Raw genomic sequence first — 10,679 nt, forward strand, 5'->3', positions numbered from 1 at the left:
AGCTCCACCGACCTACTTCTTCCTCCTATATATACCCATATACTCCGAAAACATCCAAGAGCACCATAGATCGGGAGTTCCGCTGCCGCAAGCCTCTGTAGCCACTAAAAAGCAATCGGGACCCTGTTCTGGCACCCTGCCGGAGGGGGGATCCCTCACCAGTGGCCATCTTCATCATCCCGGTGCTCTCCATGACGAGGAGGGTGTAGTTCACCCTCGGGGCTGAGGGTATGTACCAGTAGCTATGTGTTTGATCTCTCTCTCTCTCTCTCGTGTTCTTGATTTGGCACGATCTTGATGTATCGCGAGCTTTGCTATTATAGTTGGATCTTATGATGTTTCTTCCCCTCCACTCTCTTGTAATGGATTGAGTCTTGAAGGATTTGAGAACACCTGATGTATGTCTTGCATGTGCTTATCTGCGGTGACAATGGGATATTCACGTGATCTACTTGATGTACGTTTTAGTGATCAACTTGCGGGTTCAGTGACCTTGTGAACTTATGCATAGGGGTTGGCACACATTTTCGTCTTGACTCTTCGGTAGAAACTTTGGGGCACTCTTTGAAGTACTTTGTGTTGGTTGAATAGATGAATCTGAGATTCTGTGATGCATATCGTATAATCATGCCCACGGATACTTGAAGTGACATTGGAGTATCTAGGTGACATTAGGGTTTTGGTTGATTTGTGTCTTAAGGTGTTATTCTAGTACGAACTCTATGCTTCGTGTTATTTTACTACGGACTCTTGAATAGATCCATCAGAAAGGATAACTTTGAAGTGGTTTCATACCCTACAATAATCTCTTTGTTTGTTCTCCGCTATTAGTGACTTTGGAGTGACTCTTTGTTGCGTATTGAGGATAGTTATATGATCCAGTTATGTTATTATTGTTGAGAGAACTTGCACTAGTGAAAGTATGAACCCTAGGCCTTGTTTCCTAGCATTGGAATACCGTTTGTGCTCACTTTTATCATTAGTTACCTTGCTGTTTTTATAATTTCAGATTACAAAAATCTATATCTACCATCCATATTGCACTTGTATCACCATATCTTCGCTGAACTAGTGCACCTATACAATTTACCATTGTATTGGGTGCGTTGGGGACAAAAGAGACTCTTTGTTATTTGGTTGCATGGTTGTTTGAGAGAGACCATCTTCATCCAACACCTCCCACGAATTGATAAACCTTAGGTCATCCACTTGAGGGAAATTTGCTACTGTCCTACAAATCTCTACACTTGGAGGCCCAACAACGTCTACAAGAAGAAGGTTGCGTAGTAGACATCAAATGTCCTCGGAGGGACGATGCTAGCTGCCGCGCTCTGCCTTATAGACCAGTCCGACTCTCCCCGGCTGGCCGATGTGGGACTAAACAAATGAGCGTTTGTTTTGCCGACGGTACTGTCCAGCAAAACCGAGATGCCATCAGGCGTGCAATGGGCCGCCATTAACAGGCTAGATCTCTCTTGATGTAGCCCACATGAATGGAAGAGCATAATGGGCTCTCGTGCTTTTTCATTACTAGGGAATAACGAACGATGCTTGGACACTAAAAAATACTACAGTTTTTGCCGCACGTGGGGGGAGGGCACATGCACGTTTAGGAAAGAAGGGATCAATAAATCCTTCGGGTTGTTCATAGTTAATGGAAGGTGGATGAAGCAAACTTGTGCATGAAGGAGATTATGCGATCAAGTTGTCACCACGCGTACACGTTGCCAAGATCATAGCTCCAAAAGGTTCATGCTAAGCTAGCTTAGCGTGTCTTTGGTTTGACTGGATATATAAAAAGGATATGCAACATGCATAATTTTCTACACAGAGATTGAGATATCACTTGTTGTGACCTACATAATGTTGACCGCTTGTTATTGTACACTAAAGATAGAAAGGTTTGAAGTAGGGATTCTTTCGGGTGATACCAGAATCCAATCCTAGTGTTCGAGAGATTTTTCTCACAAGTCTTAGATGAGTTTGTGAGGTGGTAACATAAGCAGATTAGATTAATGAAACATGTTTTTGCTTTATGACTGAATCACAGTTAAGATTAAGGAACAAAGACAAATTTTTTTGAAGGAATATACTACATGTAGGAGGACTAAAATGAAAGATTAATCCAATAACATGTAATAATAGATTAAAAAGGCAAAAAAGTTACTACAGAAAGGATGTATCTGCAATAACAAAGCTGAGAAAGCGTGTGGATCTAAATTTAAAAAGGCAGTATTGAGGGCCTCTTTGATAGAGAAGGGAAACTAAAGGGCCTTACTATAAGAATAGCAGCACACACAAGTGCAAGAAAGAAGGCTCCACGGACTTGCGTGGAAAATCTCAAAAACATTGTACCATTTCTCGATTTGTGCATCTCATCCTTGTGCAGGGGCCATACTGATCTTCGCTGTATCGTTCAATTTTATCGGATGTCCCCGAAGGGACGATGCTAGCTGCCACGCTCTACCTTATAAACCAGTCTGACTCTCCCCGACTAGCCAATGTGGGACTAAAGAAATGAGCATTTGTTTTGCCCACGGTGCTGTCCAGCAAAACCCAGACGCCATCAGGCGTGCGATCGGCCGCCAGTAACAGGCTGGATCTCTCTTGATGTGGCCCACAATAATGGAAGAGCATAATGGGCTCTCGTGTTTTTTCATTACTAGGGAATAATGAATGATGCTTGGACACTAAAAATATACTATTGTTTTTGCCGCACGTGTGGGGAGGGCACATGCACGTTTAGGAAAGAAGGGATCAATAAATCCTTTGGGCTGTTCACAGTTTATGGAAGGTCGATGAAGCAAACTTGTGCATGAAGGAGATTATGCGATCAAGTTGTTGCCATGCGTACACGTTGCCAAGTTCATAGCTCCAAAATGTTCATGCTAAGGCAACTTACCGTGTCTTTGGTTTGATTGGATATATAAAAAGGATATGCAACATGCATAATTTTCTACACAGATATTGAGATTTCATTTTTTGTGACCTACATAATATTGACTGCTGGTTATTGTACAGTAAAGATAGAAACGTTTGAAGAAGGGACTCTTTCAAGTGATACCAAAATCCAATGCTAGTGTTCGAGAGAGTTTTCTCACAAGTCTTAGATGAGTTTGTTAGGTGGTATCATAAGCAAATTAGATTAATGAAACATGTTTTTGTGTTATGACTGAATCACAGTTCAGATTAAGGAACAAAGACAAGAATTTTTTTGAAGGAATATACTACATGTAGGAGGACTGAAACAAAAGAATAACCCAAAAACATGTAATAATAGATTAAAAAGGCTAAAATGTTACTACAGAAAGGATGTATCTGCAATAGCAAAGAATAGAAAGCGTTTGGATCTAAATTTAAAAAGGCAATATTGAGGGCCTCTCTAATAGAGGAGGGAAACTAAAGGGCCTTTCTATAAGAATAGCAGCACACGAAAGGGCAAGAAAGAAGGCTCCACGGACTTGCGTGGAAAATCTCAAAAAAAGGACCATTTCTCGATTTGTGCATGTGATCCTTGCGCAGGGGCCATGCTAATCTTCTCTATATCATTCCAATTTTATCAGATATCCCCGAAGGGACGATGCTAGCTGTTGCACTCTGCCTTATAAACTAGTCCAACTGTCCCCGGCTGGCCGATGTGTGATTAAACAAATGAGCGTTTGTTTTGCCCACGACGCTGTCCAGCAAAACCCAGACGCCATCAGGTGTGCGATGGGCCGCCAGTAAGAGGCTGGATCTCTCTTGATGTGGCCGACATTAATGGCAAAGCATAATGGGCTCTTTTTGTCTAATTACTAGGGAATAACGAATGATGCTTGGACACTAAAAATATACTACAGTTTTTGCGGCACGTGGGGGAGGGCACATCACATTTAGGAGAGGAGGGATCAACAAATCGTTTTGTTTGTTCACAATTTATATATGAAAGATGGATTATACAAATCGACAAACCTTTTGAAAAAGCAAACTTGTGTGTGAAGGAGATTATATGATCAAGTTCACTACAAGAAATATGTCAAGTTGCTACCATCACTATTGGTTGCTGAAAGGTCATTGTTTTTGATTTGTGGCCTTTTGTGACCAAAAATAGAGGGTCAAAAGCTGACCGTCTTTAATGGAAATTAACGACCTTCTGTGTGAGAAGGTAGTAGAAGGCAACGACCAAAACAAAAGGTCGTTGGTTCAACGACCTTTTTTTGGTCGCTAGCTGTCTGCATAGGCCACGTCGGATCCGACGTGGCAAGATGACATGGCAAAATGGCGACCAAATGAAAAGGTCGTATATAAGAATCAACCCGGTGTAGTTCGATATTTTACATGGGCCGAGCCTAACAATTCAACCTTTCTATATATTTTTTCTTGTCAATTTTTGGTCGACTTCATGGGCCAAGGCCAAGCAGCCTTTTTATTTCCAGGGCCATGGCCTTTTTCATTCTATATAATTTCTATTTTTGGTTTTTTATTTTTTGTCAAATTCAATTTTCTAGATAATTTCTAATTTGGCTTTTATTTTATTTTGTTAGGTTCAGCTTTCAGATTATTGTAGTTGGGCAAGTCCTAATTGTCAGATTCTTCTAGGCGTAACCGATATACCAATCAGGAAGGAGGAACACATCAAAATCTTGAAATAACAGCCACAATATTGAGAAACACAATTTTTTTATTACAATATTCCAGTCACAATATAGCCATACACAATCACAATATAACACTACAGATAAAATGCTCAACAAGTATAAGGACATCTCCAACACCTTAACGCCTTCAGCATGCCAAACAGCACATCCATCCACACATTAAGGACAAGGACTGAGTTCAGATCAATTGATCCCTTGACATAAGGCAATAAGAAATTGTGCTCATGTATGAACAAAAATAAAATAAACAAAACTTTGAGGCCATAACGTGTGCCACAAAAATCTTAACAAATGCATATATAACCACATGGAACACATGCTACAGGCATCAAGCATCACGTCATCAAGCATCAAGCCCATTTATGTTCGTGTTTATGCTATGAATGGCACTATAGTTGACAAAGATCTGGTTTGCGTCGCCTTTGACATCGATGTAATCAAAGTACTTGAGAACCTGGGATACGGAATTGATCTTAGAAATGAAAATTGCAAATTATACATAAACCAGTAGTAGAACCACTACGACCTACTATATTGCCTTACCAAAAGTACTAGCAGAAAAACACTCTAATAACCAGGTCTACAAGTTAATTCATCATAGCAACATAACTCGAAAAGAGAAGGTGTCAGAGCATGATGTTATCAGAAGCATGATTTACATGTACTCCAATTACCTTTGACTAATTGACTGCATGAACTAGCCTGGCTGAAGCATATGCTAACAAATTTACCCAAGACCCTCTAGCATATCCAGACAGCCAAAGGGATACCACTACCTATTCATGCTTCAACCAACCCAAATTAACGGAAGAGCATAACGGGCCCTCATGTTTTTTCATTAGGCAATGACGAACGATGCTTGGACACTAAAACATACTCTAGTTGTTTCCGCACGTGGGGGGAGGGTACATGCACGTTTAGGAAAGGAGGGATCAACAAATCCTTTTAGTTCTTCGCAATTTATGAAATGTGGATTATGAAAATTGACAAACCTTTCTAATTAAAAAGCAAACTTGTGCGTGAAGGAGATTATATGATCAAGTTGTTGCCACATGTACACATTGCAAAGATCATTGTGCCAAAAGGTTCATGCTAAGCTAGCTTACCATGTCTTTGCTTTGACTAGATATATAAAATGGTATGCAACATTCATACTTTTCTACATGAAGATTGAGATTTCACCAGTTGTGACCTACGTAATTCATCGACTACAAGTTATTGTACACTAAAGACAGAAAGGTTTGAAGAAGGGATTCTTTCGGGTGATACCAGAATCCAACACTAATGTCCGATAGAGTTTTCTCACAAGTCTTAGATGATTTTGTTAGGTGGTAACATAATCAAATTAGACTATGAAACATGTTTTTTGCATTATGACCGAATAATAGTTAAGGTTAAGTAACAAAGACAATAAAATATTAAAGGAATACACTACATGTAGGAGGACTGAAATGGAAGACTAATCTAGAAACATGCAATAATAGATTAAAAAGGCTAAAAAGTTACGACAGAAAGGTTGTATCTGCAATAATAAAGAAGAGAAAGCGTGTGGATCTAAGTTTAAAAAGGCAGTATTGAGGACCTCTTTGATAGAGAAGGGAAACTAAATGGCCTTTCTATAAGAATGGCAGCACAGGCAAGTGCAAGAAAGAAGGCTCCAGGGACTTGCGCAGAAAATCTCGAAAAATTATGGACCATTTTTTGATTTGTGCGTGTCATCCTTGCCCAGGGGCCATGCTAATCTTTTCTTTATCATTCCAATTTTATCGGATGTCCCCGAAGGGACGATGCTAGATGTCGTGCTCTGCCTTATAAATCGGTGCGACTCTCCCCACGTAGCCGATGTGGGACTAAACGAACGAGTGTTTGTTTTACCCACTGTGCTGTCCAGCCAAACCTAGACACCATCGGGCGTGCGGTGGGCTGCCAATACCAAGCTGGATCTCTCTTGATGTGGCCCAAATTAATGGAAGAGCATAACGGGCCCTCATGTTTTTTCATTAGGGAATAACGAATGATGCTTGGACACTAAAAAAAATACTATAGTTGTCGCCGCACGTGGGGGGAGGGTACATGCACGTTTAGGAAAGGAGGGATCAACAAATCCTTTTGGTTGTTCACAATTTATGAAATGTGGATTATGAAATTCGACAAACCTTTCTAAAAAGCAAACTTGTGCATGAAGGAGATTAGACGATCAAGTTTTTGCAACATGTACACATTGCAAAGACCATAGTGCCAAAAGGTTCATGCTAAACTAGCTTACCGTGTCTTTGGTTTGACTAGATATATAAAATGTTATGCAACATATATACTTTTCTACATGAAGATTGAGATTTCACCAGTTGTGACCTACGTAATTCATCGACCACTAGTTATTGTACACTAAAGATAGAAAGGTTTGAAGAAGGGATTCTTTCAGGTGATACCAGAATCCAACACTAGTGTCTGAGAGAGTTTTCTCACAAGTCTGAGATGAGTTTGTTACTAGATATATAAAATGGTATGCAATATTCATACTTTTCTATATGAAGATTGAGATTTCACCGGTTGTGACCTACGTAATTCATCGGCCACTGGTTATTGTACACTAAAAATAGAAAGGTTTGAAGAAGGGATTTTTTTGGGGTCATACCAGAATCCAACAGTAATGTCCGATAGAATATTCTCACAAGTCTTAGATGAGTTTGTTAGGTGGTAACATAATCAAATTAGACTAATGAAACATATTTTTTGCATTATGACCGAATCATAGTTAAGGTTAAGTAACAAAGAGAATAAAATATTGAAGGAATACACTACATGTAGGAGGATGAAACGGGAGACTAATCCAGAAACATGGAATAATAGATTAAAAAGGCTAAAAAGTTACTACAGAAATTTTGTATCTACAATAATGAAGAAGAGAAAGCGGGTGGATCTAAATTTAAAAAGGCAGTACTAAGGACCTCTCTGATAGAGAAGGGAAACTAAAGGGCCTTTCTATAAGAATAGCAGCACACACAAGTGAAAAAAAGAAGGCTCCAGGGACTTGCACGGAAAATCTTAAAAAAATGGACCATTTCTTGATCTGTGCGTGTCATCCTTGCGCAGGGCCATGCTAATCTTCTCTGTATCGTTCCCATTTTATCGGATGTCCTCGAAGGGACGATGCTAGCTGCCGTGCTGCCTTAAAAACCAGTCCGACTCTCCCCGGCTGGTCAATGTGGGACTGAACAAACGAGCGTTTGTTTTGCCCACATCGCTGTCCAGCAAAACCTAGACGCCATCATGCATGCGATGGGCCGCTAGTAGCAGGCTGGATATCTCTTGATGTGGCCCACATTAATGGAAGTGCATAACATGCTCTCGTGTTTTCTCATTATTAGGGAATAACGAACGATGCTTTGACACTAAAAAATACTACAGTTTTTGCTGCACGTGGGGGGAGGGCACGTGCACGTTTAGGAAAGGAGGGATCAACAAATCCTTTTGGTTGTTCACAATTTATATATGAAAGGTGGATCATGCAAATTGTCAAACCTTTTTAAAAAAGCAAACTTGTGAGTGAAGGAGATTATACGATCAAGTTTTTGCTACACGTACACATTACAAAGACCTTAGTGCCAAAAGGTTCATGCTAAGATAGCTTATCGTGTCTTTGGTTTGAGTAGATATATAAAATGGTATGCAACATTCATACTTTTTTACATTAAGATTGAGATTTCACCAATTGTGACATACGTAATTCATTGACCACTAGTTATTGTACACTAAAGATAGAAAGGTTTGAAGAAGGGATTCTTTCGGGTGATATCAGAATGCAACACTAGTCTTCGAGAGAGTTTTCTCACAAGTCTTAGATGAGTTTATTAGGTGGTAAGATAGTCAAATTAGAGTAATGAAACATGTTTTTTGGCATTATGACCAAATCATATTTATGGTTAAGGAACAAAGACAATAAAATATTGAAGGTATACACTACATCTAGGAGGACCGAAATGGAAGAGTAATCCAAAACGTGTAATCATAGATTAAAAAGGCTAAAAAGTTACTACAATAAGGTTGTATCTGCAATAACAAAGAAGAGAAAGCGTGTGGGTCTAAATTTAAAAAGGCAGTATTGAGGATGCTACTTCTTGAGCTTGCGTTGGTTTTTACCTTGAAGAGGAAATGATGATGCAACAAAGAAGAGGAAAGGCCACCTAGATTTTGACCCGGCCGTGTCAGACCTCAGACGCAATGTTGGGCTATGCCTAATAGGCCTGCATCGAAAAATTAATGAAAGATTCAAAAATAAAAGAATTTTAAAATAATAGAACAACTCAAAAGTGACTCAAAATTATAAAATACTCAAAATAATGAAAGTTCCAAAATAATGAAGAAGGCCAAAGCGGAGCCTCGTGCACGACCCTGTCGATTGCTAGGCAACCATGAGAACGCATGAGAAAGCAACCATGAGAACGTGATCTCCAACAACCTCCTTGTTTTGTTACAAGTAAGGCCAAATATTTTGCAGTCAACACCCTTGGTTTTAGATTTTGTTACAAGTAAGGCCAAAATTTTGACAAGTCGTGGGAATCCTTGCTAGAAATTTCGGTAGCATAACACATTGGAGGAAAGAAATGCATGTCGAGGGGCACTATAATTGATGCACAACCATGCGTGCCAGTTTGCATTGCATATGAAAGAAGAACACCACGTGTCATTACAATGATTCCGCCATCAGCTTGCCTCCTAATGCAACATGATTCAGTTACCACAAGGTAAAGTCGTATGTGATCACTCTCTATCCCTGTTCCAAATTTGTATCTGCCTACATCCTACAATGCCTTCATCACGCCTAGGGAGCGCTTTGCTTCTGCAATGTCCATTGCCGCGCAGAGATATATAGGCCATGTCTCTTGCCGTGGACAACTTTGTTGCCCCTGTCAATGCCTCTGTCTTAACCCATCTTTCTCTTCCCATGTGGATATGGCCACCTAATGTTAGCTTTAATTCAGTGGAGACAATCTTCTTCTCTTGCCTTCACGCCCTCCATCTAAAAAAATCCAACCCATGTTATGAGGTCAATCTGCACAAAAGTAGGCAAACAAACAAAAAACAACAACTCCTATAGGTCTCTACTTGCATTAGGCATGGTCTTTGTCGGGATCTATTTACGACTTGCATTTGCACCAAACAAAATCACACTCACAAACCCTCGAAGTTCAACAACGTGAAATTCTCAAGTTTTCTAGCCTATTCAGCAAATAAGAGGTACTTGCGAGAGGATAGTTAAATTCCGCAATGACTGCTTAATGTCACCAGAAATTAACTTGAAAGAGAAACAAAGGTTCATGTGATAATCGAGAACCTCAGGCTTGCCCATGAATATCATGTGGATACAGTGCCTCAAGGTAGGTTCATTTTGTAAACAGGATCCTGCAGCCATTTGCACCTTGAAATGCTGGGCATAGCATCATTGGTATGAACACGCAATTTCCGAACAAAGTACATGCTACTGATCCAAATTCATAACATATGGAAGAGATCAAGGTAAAGAGTCTCCGATCTTCTTAATAGCTCCATCGATAATTATGAAATGGTTCAGATTTTTATACTGGCCAAGATTTCAAAATGCAATGGCTAAGATTTCCTATAGCAGTTTCTTAAGTCATGAATTCTCATAAGCAGAACTGGCATGTTTGCTGAAAGTGTTTATCATCAAAGCCATGGTCAAACCATAACACACAAATCTAAAAAAAAGGACAAGAATAAGATTTACTATTTGGATGGCTCATAATTAGTGCACCCGCTATCAGCTTCATTTGGCCAATCAAACAACTAGAGATGTAAAATATGCGATACAATACAATGAACATTTCAAAGGACAAGGGGAGGAGACCAGTACCTCTCCTAGTAGGGAAGCGGCGCTGGCAAGTCGAGGAGGCCGGTAAGTCACGCTGCTAGGTCGAGGAGGCTACCTCACAGACTTCTTCCGCGTCGCCCTAGTAGCTCTGGCTGGCGCAATGGTGGTTGAACATCTTAGCTCCTCCTCTGCGTTATTTAGATTTTATTCAG

General features: G+C 40.0%; 6 non-coding genes across 6 annotated transcripts; all 6 read right to left on the reverse strand.

Annotated features, from left to right (window-relative positions):
* Nucleotides 1–2,343: 2,343 nt before the first annotated feature.
* Nucleotides 2,344–2,445, reverse strand: LOC123118026 (U6 spliceosomal RNA). Its single transcript, XR_006457657.1, has one exon. It is a non-coding gene; the product is annotated as a U6 spliceosomal RNA (small nuclear RNA).
* Nucleotides 2,446–3,476: 1,031 nt separating this feature from the next.
* LOC123118016 (U6 spliceosomal RNA) lies at nucleotides 3,477–3,579 on the reverse strand. Its single transcript, XR_006457649.1, has one exon. It is a non-coding gene; the product is annotated as a U6 spliceosomal RNA (small nuclear RNA).
* A 2,741-nt stretch (nucleotides 3,580–6,320) lies between these two features.
* LOC123118020 (U6 spliceosomal RNA) lies at nucleotides 6,321–6,423 on the reverse strand. The gene has a single exon (XR_006457651.1). It is a non-coding gene; the product is annotated as a U6 spliceosomal RNA (small nuclear RNA).
* Nucleotides 6,424–7,684: 1,261 nt separating this feature from the next.
* Nucleotides 7,685–7,786, reverse strand: LOC123118015 (U6 spliceosomal RNA). The gene has a single exon (XR_006457648.1). It is a non-coding gene; the product is annotated as a U6 spliceosomal RNA (small nuclear RNA).
* A 2,184-nt stretch (nucleotides 7,787–9,970) lies between these two features.
* LOC123118106 (small nucleolar RNA Z278) lies at nucleotides 9,971–10,085 on the reverse strand. Its single transcript, XR_006457722.1, has one exon. It is a non-coding gene; the product is annotated as a small nucleolar RNA Z278 (small nucleolar RNA).
* Nucleotides 10,086–10,238: 153 nt separating this feature from the next.
* LOC123118081 (small nucleolar RNA Z223) lies at nucleotides 10,239–10,334 on the reverse strand. Its single transcript, XR_006457703.1, has one exon. It is a non-coding gene; the product is annotated as a small nucleolar RNA Z223 (small nucleolar RNA).
* Nucleotides 10,335–10,679: the final 345 nt, after the last annotated feature.

Source organism: Triticum aestivum, chromosome 5B (genome assembly GCF_018294505.1).
Source record: "Triticum aestivum cultivar Chinese Spring chromosome 5B, IWGSC CS RefSeq v2.1, whole genome shotgun sequence".
NCBI lineage: Eukaryota > Viridiplantae > Streptophyta > Magnoliopsida > Poales > Poaceae > Triticum > Triticum aestivum.